This window comes from Paramormyrops kingsleyae, chromosome 11 (genome assembly GCF_048594095.1).
Source record: "Paramormyrops kingsleyae isolate MSU_618 chromosome 11, PKINGS_0.4, whole genome shotgun sequence".
In the NCBI taxonomy this organism is placed as follows: Eukaryota; Metazoa; Chordata; class Actinopteri; order Osteoglossiformes; family Mormyridae; genus Paramormyrops; species Paramormyrops kingsleyae.
In genome coordinates this window covers 13,447,572-13,459,788 of record NC_132807.1, presented here as the reverse complement: position 1 = coordinate 13,459,788, position 12,217 = coordinate 13,447,572, and the positions used below count along the sequence as shown (strand labels likewise).

At 42.6% G+C, this 12,217-nt stretch overlaps 1 protein-coding gene across 2 annotated transcripts in view; it reads left to right on the top strand.

Annotated features, from left to right (window-relative positions):
* Positions 1-12,217, top strand: part of LOC111841444 (DENN domain-containing protein 2B-like) — a 54,747-nt gene that overhangs the window by 2,707 nt on the left and 39,823 nt on the right. The window contains exon 1 of one of the 2 annotated variants that reach the window (XM_072718072.1): positions 9,860-10,157. The exons of the other annotated variant lie outside the window; for it this stretch is intronic. The gene's annotated coding sequence lies outside the window, so the exon portion shown is untranslated. Of the gene's footprint in view, positions 1-9,859; positions 10,158-12,217 lie in introns of those variants that run through there. 2 annotated transcript variants of the gene reach the window in all.

Genomic DNA, 12,217 nt, shown 5'->3' with positions numbered 1-12,217 from the left:
AATTATCTAATCAACCAATCACATGGCAGTTGCTTCAATGCATTTAGGGGTGTGGTCCGGGTCAGGACAATCTCCTGAACTCCAAACTGAATGTCAGAATGGGAAAGAAACGTGATTTAAGCAATTTTGAGCGTAGCATGGTTGTTGGTGCCAGATGGGCCGGTCTGAGTATTTCACAATCTGCTCAGTTACTGGGATTTTCACGCACAACCATTTCTAGGGTTTACAAAGAATGGTGTGCAAAGGGAAAAACATCCAGTATGCGGCAGTCCTGTGGGCGAAAATGCCTTGTTGATGCTAGAGGTCAGAGGAGAATGGGCCGACTGATTCAAGCTGATAGAAGAGCAACTTTGACTGAAATAACCACTCGTTACAACCGAGGTATGCAGCAAAGCATTTGTGAAGCCACAACACGCACAACCTTGAGGCGGATGGGCTACAACAGCAGAAGACCCCACCGGGTACCACTCATCTCCACTACAAATAGGAAAAAGAGGCTACAATTTGCACGAGCTCACCAAAATTGGACAGTTGAAAATGTTGCCTGGTCTGATGAGTCTCGATTTCTGTTAAGACATTCAAATGGTAGAGTCAGAATTTGGCGTAAACAGAATGAGAACATGGATCCATCATGCCTTGTTACCACTGTGCAGGCTGGTGGTGGTGGTGTAATGGTGTGGGGGATGTTTTCTTGGCACACTTTAGGCCCCTTAGTGCCAATTGGGCATCGTTTAAATGCCACGGCCTACCTGAGCATTGTTTCTGACCATGTCCATCCCTTTATGACCACCATGTACCCATCCTCTGATGGCTACTTCCGGCAGGATAATGCACCATGTCACAAAGCTCGAATCATTTCAAATTGGTTTCTTGAACATGACAATGAGTTCACTGTACTACAATGGCCCCCACAGTCACCAGATCTCAACCCAATAGAGCATCTTCGGGATGTGGTGGAACGAGAGTTTCGTGCCCTGGATGTGCATCCCACAAATCTCCATCAACTGCAAGGTGCTATCCTATCAATATGGGCCAACATTTCTAAAGAATGCTTTCAGCACCTTGTTGAATCAATGCCACGTAGAATTAAGGCAGTTCTGAAGGCGAAAGGGGGTCAAACACCGTATTAGTATGGTGTTCCTAATAATCCTTTAGGTGAGTGTACGTCTTCCACAGAAGTTGCTAAAGTGAAGAAAATATTTAAGTTGTCTGAGAAGAAAGGAGATAACCTGGCCTTCTACACCACTTCAGCAGAGGTTAAAACCATGAAACATGGTACATGGAACTAATCAAACTTTAATATGTAGAGTGAAAGGTCTTTTATGGCTGGTGTCAAGGGAAATACCGTACTGCATATCATTCACCTGACAGGACTTCAGTATGTTGAAGACACGGATCTCTAAAGAATGAGTGAATAATTTTATTCTTTCCTGATGTCAGTGGTAGTTCTTGTTTGTAGTCATATTTGTGCAAGAGGCGTATTATGTGGGTCAACGTTCTGATTTAGTGCCAGTCAAAATGGACCATGAAAAATGGCTAGTACAGGTATAGGTCAAAAAATCAGGCAATGAATTGTGTCCCTAAATCCCTTCTTAATTAATGTGGGTGTTTAAGTGACATATGCAGGTCGTCCAAGGGAGCCCTTTCCCCTGGAATAGAAATTGTGATGTGACAATGACAGGCCCGCGGTGGGTGGGATTATCATGTCTGGTATAACCCTGTGACAGGCAGCATATGGTAAGTCCATACATCTCTATAGATTTACATTTAGCTGGTGTAGCATGTTGAGCCACAGTAGTCTCATACAAGGCTGCATCCCTCCTTGTTATGTACTAGAGCTCTTTGCATACAGTATAAGGCTTATGACTGTATGCCTTCTCTGGGCATGTTTTTGGTCCTGGATTTTTAATGTACAGCCATTCCCAACTCTTCTGAAAGCCACTGACCTTTACCTACCTATAAGTCCCATAAGATTTGTAGGGAATGGTCTGACTGATATAGTATGCTTAGGACAAAGTGGAATGGATTATTAGATTATTAGATTAGGATTATTAGTGAAACTGTGTGTTTTTATATGTATTTTTGTACAAAAACTGATGGGATTAGTGGTATATATAAAATAATGGTTTTTGCTATACCTTTAATTGTGCAGCATGTGTTTAGGGGGTGGTTTTTGTTGTAGTCTAGATATGGTCAAGTAAATTTTAAGGCTTTTAAAAAGTATAGACAAATCAGATGCTGTCAGCATAACAACAGTGTAATTCCTGGTTGGCCACGTCACCTTCTTCCCCCAGTTAATCTCTACTCCCCCACAAGCTCTGTCTCTAGCCCTTCAACACTAGGCTCGGGTGGGGGCCGTCCACACATTATAGTGCGTTATATATGCCATTTTGAAAAGCAACACTATCCCAGCACATTGGTGTTCGGGAGGCTCAGCCACAATAGATTTTGCTGAATGGAAATATTATAGTAAACTGAGAATTATTAGTGCACTGATATGTAAATTTTGGCCCATTTTTTTTGTCTAATATTACCCATACCGAGCTGGGGGGTGGTTACTGGTAGTTATGCCTGCTAGTGCTGATTATTAGTAGAATGACATTACATCATTTCTTATTCTGTGGGAAATTAAAGATCTACCTGCAGGCCATAAACAGGATTTAAAGAGGGGGGAGAAAAGGAGAGGACACCCCTAGAAAATATGTTCCTACCACTGTTTCCAACGTTGTGTGACTTGTCTTAATGTAAATTCACCAGAACTGCAGCTGTTCCTGTGCCACCACTGACTAGTACCAGGGCTAAGTGACACATTGGGTAACAATTCCGCCAATTAGTTACCGGACTGACTGGGGGGCTGGCAGCAAAAAAAAAAAACGCATTATTTTAAAACATTCAGAAAATCATCTTGCACCCCACAGTTTGAGAACCTGTACAATGTTCCTAGGAAGTTTGAAAACGTCATAGTTTAACGTTTTCTGTGTTTACGAGATGGCTGCTGCACCCTCCCTTTCCTCCTCGTGTTTTCACGTAGTTCTGTTGCATTCATTTTGGGTGAATTGTCTGTGTCAACTTAAACTGAAGCAGATTGAGCACAATTGTGACCAGCACTGATCTTGTCAAAAAACATCTGTGAACTGTAAAAACATTTGCATAAGATTCTTTATCAACACATATAGTGCCAGTCAAAAGTTTGGACACACCTACCCATATAAAGGTTTATTTGTACTATTTTAGAATAATTATAAAGATTTCAAATCTATAAAAAAAAAAAACATATATGAAATTATGCAACCCAAAAAGTATCAAAGAAAAATTGGCGGGGGTGTGCTCTGTGATTTGGGTACTTTCTCCTCTATACCAGTTTAATGAGGTGGCCTCCTGGGATGATTTTCCAGCTGTCCTGAAGGAGGTCCCACATTTATGGTGAGCACTAATTGGCCACTTTTTCTTCACTCTCTGGTCAAACTCCTCCAAAACCACATGTACTGGGTTTAGCTCAGGTGGCCAGATCATGTGATGCAACAGTATCAATCTCCTTTGTAGGCAGCTTGGCATTCTCAAACTTTTGATTGTACTGTATAAACACAGACCTAATAGACTGCTTGAGCAGTTACCATATTTTTGCCTGGTTGCATCTGTCTTTGACAGAATTTGTAACAATGCAGATAACACTGAACCAGAATCTTTATTACATCATGACCAAGGACAGTGGAAATTTTTGTTAGAACGGCTAACAATTACGGCATAATACTAACAGATTAGATATACAGGACACAAGATACACAAGAGAGAGGAGTAAATGTGAGGTATGTGATAAACCCAGTGGTTAGTACAAACTGTGAGGAGCTCATTCTTAGTTAATGTTGTTTTTACCTATTATACCTACTTTCATGTGTTATGAATTCAAGGTATTCTTCTGATGCTCAGTGTCCACCAGAACAAAGGATTCACTGTACACCCATTTAATTGTACATCCATAAGTACTTATCTAGTGCAGGGTCATGATGAGCCTGCAGCTCATTCCAGGAAGCACAGGGGACGAGGCGAGGGGACTCCCTGGATGGGACACCACAGGGTGCACCTGTCCTGTGATGCGGCTCCAGTTTCCTTGGACATCACATGACCATGCAGAGCAATTAACAGTCCTAATCACTCCCACATAGCTGCCCATAGCAACAGAGATTGGGGGCTGAGGGCCTCCTGTGGGCTTCACAAATGTAAACCCATCCAGAGTCAGGAAAACTGGTGAAAGGTGACCCATCTGAGTAAATGTCCTTTTCCCTTCACTCTGGAGGCCAGGTTTTGTGACCCTTTTGTCTTCTCTTAACCCCTCTTACTCCCCCCCCCCCCCCGTCATTTTTTAAATGAAGTTACTGCCCATTACCCTGTGACTTTTCATCTCTGTTCTTGTATGCCGATACTTTGTAATGTTGAATGTTCCCTGAAATTACACATAAAATAATTTTGTGGTATTTATGACCGATGCAACTACAGTTTGCACACTGACCATTAGGGCCAGTTAACACTCTGTTATGTGCCTCATGCTGTATTGAAAATCCATATAAACGTATCAGTTGTCAGGCCTCTTTTGTGTCTGGCCCATATGGCTAATTGGCATTCAGCTAAACAACTCACTACTGTGACTGTGTGTAATTGTGATTTAGTCACATCAAAGTCCTTTTGCATGTGATGTTTCTGTAATTATCCTCTGCCCCCCAAACCCTAACCCTAACCACCCTCCGTGTCTTAAATAAGGATACATGACATGTAAAAACTGTTAAAAGATACCTGAAATATCTATATTTGCACTGCATTGTACTGCATTTGCATCTTCTTCTAAGCAGTAGACATGTTTTGTTTTTTCATTGAAGGGAGTGGGCAATCTGGCCACAACTCGTATCTAAATAAAGCATATTTTCAGAAGTCCAGCCTGCTGCCAGTCTGCTGACTCGGCTTGCTTTTTATGCATGTGTCTTTTGATATAATTTGTTCCCCAGTGCACTTTTGCTAAATACAGCTATTACAAATATTCACTGTCAAAAACATAGTAAATCATGGCTTGTTTCCTATTCTTGTGGGCTGTGCAGGAAACATTCATTTTATAGGGCTATAAGGAACAGGGACGTGTGCAGGACTGTAAGGATATAGGATCTACAAACTGTCCTGTTAATGTGTTGATTTTTATTGATGTTTGGTTATATTTTTTTTCTCACAGGTTGCAGACACACACATAACAGTACAGTGCTGTGCAAGTCTTAGGCTTTAAAGAAAATTATGTTTAAATGATCTTCATCTTTGTGTAAAATTACGATATTAAGTCTGTCGAAGTGTGTCAGCTTAACCATTTCAAAACCTCTCCTAAAATCACCCCAGTATTTCCACCAACCATCCAATGCACCCATATACTTTTTGACTTGACCACTATCTCATCATGTTTGACTATTCAATGCTGCATTGAGTTATTCACTTATTAAGTTAATTAATCAGTTCAGCTGGTGGTGAAATTTAACAAATGAAATACAAGGAATGATTGAGGTCCCCCTGAGGAGAGGTTTGGGAACCTGACCGCTAGTTCACCTACCTATCCAACAAGATATCGGTGACTTTGGAGAACAGAAGAAATTCTTTTTTTTTTTTTTTTCCAAAGACAGATGCTATTATTTGTACAGAGACTGTATTGTTACATTTTAAACCCTTCCCCAACCAACCCCGAACATACTACCTAATATTAATAATGAAACTGATTAGTACACAACAAAGATGGATATGCAATAGTTAAAAAAAAAAAAAAAAAATACATGAATTGGTAAATTAAACTGGATACCATATTCAGGAACGTTACAATGTCAAGGAAGTACCTTTATAGCAGTGAAATACAATAATAAGGGTTGCCAGACATAGAAGAATTTGTGAGAACCTCTAATTGAATATTTAATCTTTTCTAGATGTAGGTATAACATCAGATCCCGAAGCCACTGCGATGCCTTAGGTGGATTTGTAGATTTCCAGTGTAATAAAATTTGTCTGCGAGCCAGTAAAGATGCAAAGGCAATGATATTTAGTTGTCTTTGAGTCAAATTGGATTCATCATCCGGAATATTGTGGATTCTGCACATGGCTTCAACGGTGCTTCACACACTTTGGAAAGTGTATCAAATATGGTTGACCAGTAAGCAGTGAGTGTGGGGCATGCCCAAAACATGTGAGTCAGGTCTGCTTCACCTGTATGACACCTAATACAGGTCTTATCAAAGGTAGGATCAAAGGAGGCAATCCGTGTTCTGCTTAAGTGCATACGGTGCTATACTTTAAACTGTATTAAACTCAACCGGGCACAAGTAGTACTACCATTCACCCTGTAGAGAGCATTCCTCCAAAATTCCTCTGAAAATCGCATACTAAGCTCGCTCTCCCACCTGCTTCTAATCTTGTCTGTTCTTGCACTTTTTAAAGACATTAAAATTGTATATATTCTTGAAATAAGACCTCGTAGATGGGAGGGTACTTCAAACAGAGCGTCCGCAGGGGACTTTGAAGGGATATTTGGAAATGATGAGCTTTGGGCATTAACAAAATGACGTATCTGAAAATAGCGGAAAAGGTCGACTGAATTAAGAATGAATTTAGAACGCAGATCACTAAAACTCGCAAAGACACTTTCAATGTAAAAAACAGAAGAAATTCTTGTTTATTTTTTATGTGCTACTCATAATTTGCATATGTTCTAATGCTCAATTGTGTTTTTTGTTCTGAGCAAATATACATTTACAACCCAGATAAATAACCTTAAACATTTTCTTTGACACAAATTCCTCAGCAAATACTATGCAGTTACAACATGTTCTATTTATAATAGAAATACACAAATATATATATTAATTTATGCTATTTACAGATACATGCTGGTAACCGCATAATTAGTCATGATCAATCCCAAGGTATGACATTGCCCTCACCTAAGGGGTCAGCCATCCCCAGAGACCCCAAGACCCACCAAAAAGTCCTGCAGGTGCAGTGGAGGCCGGCTTTGTTGCAGTGCCTGGTGTGCTGCACCCCCCAGTTTCTCAGACATACACTAAATGACTCTCCTGATATGTACTTGTCCTCAGCTCAGATTGGGATCAGATTGGGCCAGGGAGTGACATGGGGCCGGACGATCTTGGTTGATACTGGACTACAGAGATGCTGAAACAATTTTAGGAAAATTAAAAAAATTAAGTTACTGTCCTTTACCCTTTGACTTTTTATCGCTGTTCTTGTATGCGGGAGACTTCCCTCAACATTGGCCGCCTCTCCACCTGCAGCCAGCCCTTGACTCTAGCCAACACTGGGTCATTTGCCTGCTCCACTCTCAGCCACTGGTGCTGGGCCTCAATATCGACACCCGGGGGGGGGGGTCTTCAGGGAGCACACTATCTGTCCCTCTCGGTTGTAGAAATTTAGCAACCAGGTGGGGGGATGTGCGGTTGCTGTAAAGCTGGAAGCACCATCCACAGAGGTACCGGTGGGAATGGCAACAGGCTTGAATGACCACCAGGAGCTTGCGGCAGCTCATGCAATATTTTCTGTTGGGGTGGCGGGGCGTCTGGCTGAATATGCCACCATCCTCTCCCCTGAGGCCCTGCCTGTGACAATACTGTGCTCAGGCCCTTGTTACTAGTGTCCATGTCAACAATGAAGGGGTTGCTGGATTGGGGAACCCCGGCCCTGTGGCCTAGGTGAGTGCAGTCCTCAGTTGGCTCACTTAATGGGGGCATGGCATGGGGCTGGGGGCTTGTTAGTGGGCAGAGACTTTTTCATGGCACTTAGGGTGTTGTAGGCGCAGCTTTGTGGCGGCAGGCATGACTTTGGCACCTTGGACATTTCTGCCAACACCAAACTATCAGCCGAGTTAGCTGGCGCTCACAGCTGAAGGCGCTGGCAGAGTCATTGTGGTCTCAGCACCTTGATCAAGGTGTGAAGATCCTGCTCTTCCTGGCTGGCAGCGGAAAACATGGGTAACCCTGCCGTGCATAACCACAGACGTCTGCGGCGAATGCACCCAGAGTGTCACTTCCTCGTCTCCACCAGTTCACCAGCTTCTCCCTCGTGATCTCTTACGATGGCTGTTGGCAGAGCCGCCGCCCCAGCGCTGTGAGTAAAGCGCCATAAGCCCCTGCTCATTGGGGGTAAGGCTGATGAGGGCTTGGAGGGCAGCAGCACCACCAAGTTCACCGTGTTTTCTATGGGGGACCAGCCATTGTTCCCTGCCACCAGGCATACATGCAGCATAGCATTAGATAATCTCAAGAAGGCACAGTGCTTTAGCGCTTTGTTCCCGGAGTTGCCCTTGATTTGCTGCTGTTATGTCCCTGTGCTCTTTTGAAGTCTGGAGCTGCCAATTAGGTTGCTGATGACATCTTGCTTGTGACACCAATGTAGAGTATGTGGTTCATTTTAATAAAATGAGATGACAGTTCTTTTAAACAGGGGAATCATTCTTTAGCCTGAACTAGCAGCAGCACAGACATGGAAGCCAACAGTTTACGCAATACTCACATTCAATACTCACATTCAATACTCACACAGCTACATACTCATGAAAAGACTCGAATGCCATGGCAGATATTACACATTAACAAAATTTACTATTAAGAACAGACTCAACATTGGCATTTCAACATTTATTCACGGGTGAATCAACATCATGGATTAAGGTTTAATCATCGCTGAATTTTGTTTTGATTTTGAAAATCGATATTGCAATGTTGTTTCATCATCTTACTTTCCAACATGATCTTGCATCAATGTTGAATTAACATTGACTTAAATATTGATTTTGAAAAATGAATCAATGTTTACCTCTGCAGTCTATCCCTGACAACATAGGGCCCAGAGAGGCAGGTCATCATAGAGCACGCAAACAGACAATGCAAGCAATTTCGAGGAATAAATTCACCCAACTGCATATCTTTAGAGGGACTCACAGAGTGATGGTGGGCTTCAGACTCCCTGCCCCTCCAAGTGTGAGGCAGCCAGTCTACCCACCCGTCTATTGTAACCGATAATTTGTCATTAATGTAGGCCTATCAGTATCAGTGTGGTAATCTGCTAACCTCCTACTACATCCGCTTTCAGGCATCTCTCTATCAGTGTATATTATTTACTATGGACCTTGGACATAAATACAATTGGATGTTACTCCATTGGGTGTATGTTGACAGGTAGCCTACCTGTATTTTTAAAATATATGTAACATTATGAGGAAAGAAGGATTTGAGCAAAACAGAACGAGTTTTATTAAACTTAATCAGGGACTGGAAATAAGATCACGAAGGAAATGAGAGGGCTTGAACAGGGGCAGAACCGGGCTGACAGGAGGAGTGACGTTAATGATACGGACTAACGAGGGACAATCAGGTGCCGCCCATTAGGGTCACGGGAAGGACGAGACAGGAGGGTCAGGGAGACGTGAAGAGCAGGACGTGACAATATATATTTACATTTTTGAAGCGGTCTTATAATCAAAATGTAATAAAATACCAGTTAAATAATAATAATAATGCGCAGGATGTCTTTGTGTGTTGTTGAAGGCATTGTGTCAATTCAGCGTAGAGCTCTTGTTAAAATTTCAGACCCAGGGACTGGAAATGTATTAATCGTATTTTAAAATTAAATTCAAATTTAAACATTTCAAAAAATTTCACCGCTGTGCGGTGCCAAGCATGCTGGTAGCTACATAATTAGTCCCGGTCAGCCCATAGCGTCACAATATTTTTCACGTTAAATTCAGATAGGCCTACGTATTTATTTGCGTGTACTGGTTACGTGATATGGAAGATATATGTCGACTTAAGTTTTTTTCGTAATTCTAATAAAGGTTATTTTTTTCTGAGGTTACAGCGTTCATGCATTATATGTGACAGCGATGCGAAAGCAAAGGGTGACCGGGGGTGGGGGTCGGACAGCGCAGCTCCCTGGACACTTTCCATCTTTCAGCCTTTACTTACTCTTTCGGAGTATATGCGGAGTACTGCTTTTCATGCTGTCACATTACGCGACTGGATAGAAGAGCACGTTTTGCTTTAATCTAATCCAAGTATAGTTTACAGACTTTACTCTTGTCTGTGGGAAATACAAAAATAAGAATGGTGTGGAAAAAGAAATGTGGCTTTAAGGTAATGTTTGAAATGCTATTCATTTGTTGCAGGCTGGAATCCCGAAAACACTGTACAGGCAGCTACGATCATTTTCGATGTTTTTTTTTTGGATATGAAATTTTTATGGTGTATGTAGGCTACTTATTTTCCGTATTAACTTTTACTGTAGCCACTTCATATAATACTGTTATAATTTTTGCATTTATTTATTGTTTGTGACATAAATAACTGGAATAATTCATACAATTACCACACGAAACAGTTGTTTTTAGTACCCTAACGACAGATGACTGATAAAGAAAAGCATATTTTCACTAAATGTTTTAGTTAGACGAACTATATGTGAATTGTTGGAATTAACTTCACGTTAAACGTTATTATGAGGATAGAGGCTACCGGAACACTTTAAGACACACAGTGGATTTTGCTGTTAATTAATTGACGTGACAAGTGAGTAATTTTTATGGATGTTTAAATTATGCCACTCAGTCTAGAGATTATTGTAGAAATAAACTAGCATTCCACCACCGGCCCCGTGACTCCGTGATGTCCGACAATAACCTTTATAGAGCGAGGCTTTCTATAGTTTGTTAGTTCGATGAAACATAGTGTTGAAATTGTGTATTTCATATAACCTAGTATTTTTAATCAGTGCTTATGTGTATGTTATAAAGTTGGCCACTGTATGGAAATAGTTTATGAAACCTTTTTCAACTCCTGTTTACACCGCTCAACCGATGTAAGCTCTCCTTCCTGAATTTTCTGAGATGATTGTCTATTGTACTGATGAACAATGTCCTTTACACTATTTCTGACTGGCCTGAGTTCACAGAGCAAACCAATGAAGGCAGTTGTTTTCCTAGGTATTGTGTAAGGGTGGGGTGGTACCATTCATTTCTCAGCCTCATTAAATACAGCCTCCATGCAAATGTGAAGTAAATATTTCTCAGAACAGTTTATTGTTTATTGGTTTTATGCTGAATATTTTTCAGCGGACACAGCTTTGACAACTTTTTTCCTGTAAAAGGTTCACTTGTACTCATGCAGCACAAGTTTGAAGAGATCACTCTGCCGCCACTGAATGAACATCACATTTGCCTGCTCTTCACAGTTCATTTACCAGTGTCATTGGACCCTTGAGGGGGGGGGGGTTACAGGAATTTACAGCAGCACATTGCCACTTGCGTGCTCCAGAGGTTTTATGGCATTTGCCCTTGGATAGGCTGTTTTATCCCCCCCATTGAGGGTAAATGATCCATTTGGTACATGCCTGTGCTGCGCAGCTGCAGCCCTCCATGCTGCCTGCCTGTACTGCGCAGCTGCAGCCCTTCATGCTGCCTGCCTGTACTGTGCAGCTGCAGCCCTCCATGTTGCCTGCCTGTACTGCGCAGCTGCAGCCCTTCATGTTGCCTGCCTGTACTGTGCAGCTGCAGCCCTCCATGTTGCCTGCCTGTACTGTGCAGCTGCAGCCCTCCATGTTGCCTGCCTGTACTGCGCAGCTGCAGCCCTTCATGTTGCCTGCCTGTACTGTGCAGCTGCAGCCCTCCATGTTGCCTGCCTGTACTGCGCAGCTGCAGCCCTTCATGTTGCCTGCCTGTACTGCGCAGCTGCAGCCCTCCATGTTGCCTGCCTGTACTGCGCAGCTGCAGCCCTTCATGTTGCCTGCCTGTACTGTGCAGCTGCAGCCCTCCATGTTGCCTGCCTGTACTGTGCAGCTGCAGCCCTTCATGTTGCCTGCCTGTACTGTGCAGCTGCAGCCCTCCATGTTGCCTGCCTGTACTGCGCAGCTGCAGCCCTTCATGTTGCCTGCCTGTACTGCGCAGCTGCAGCCCTCCATGTTGCCTGCTTGTTTTTGTTCCCTTTCTCTTTCGATGTGATGTTTCACAGTCGTACCAGGCCATTAAAGATGCTCTGGAAGCCCCTAGCCGCCATCTGATCTCTGGGCAAATTACAGATCTGTAGGACTTATCTAGAGTTCATCACAGCACCACCCATCAGTGAGTCACTGAGGCCGCCTTCTCCTCAGGGATGTGAGTCAAACAGGAACTGTCCTCCAAGCCCACCTTTAGATAATCGAA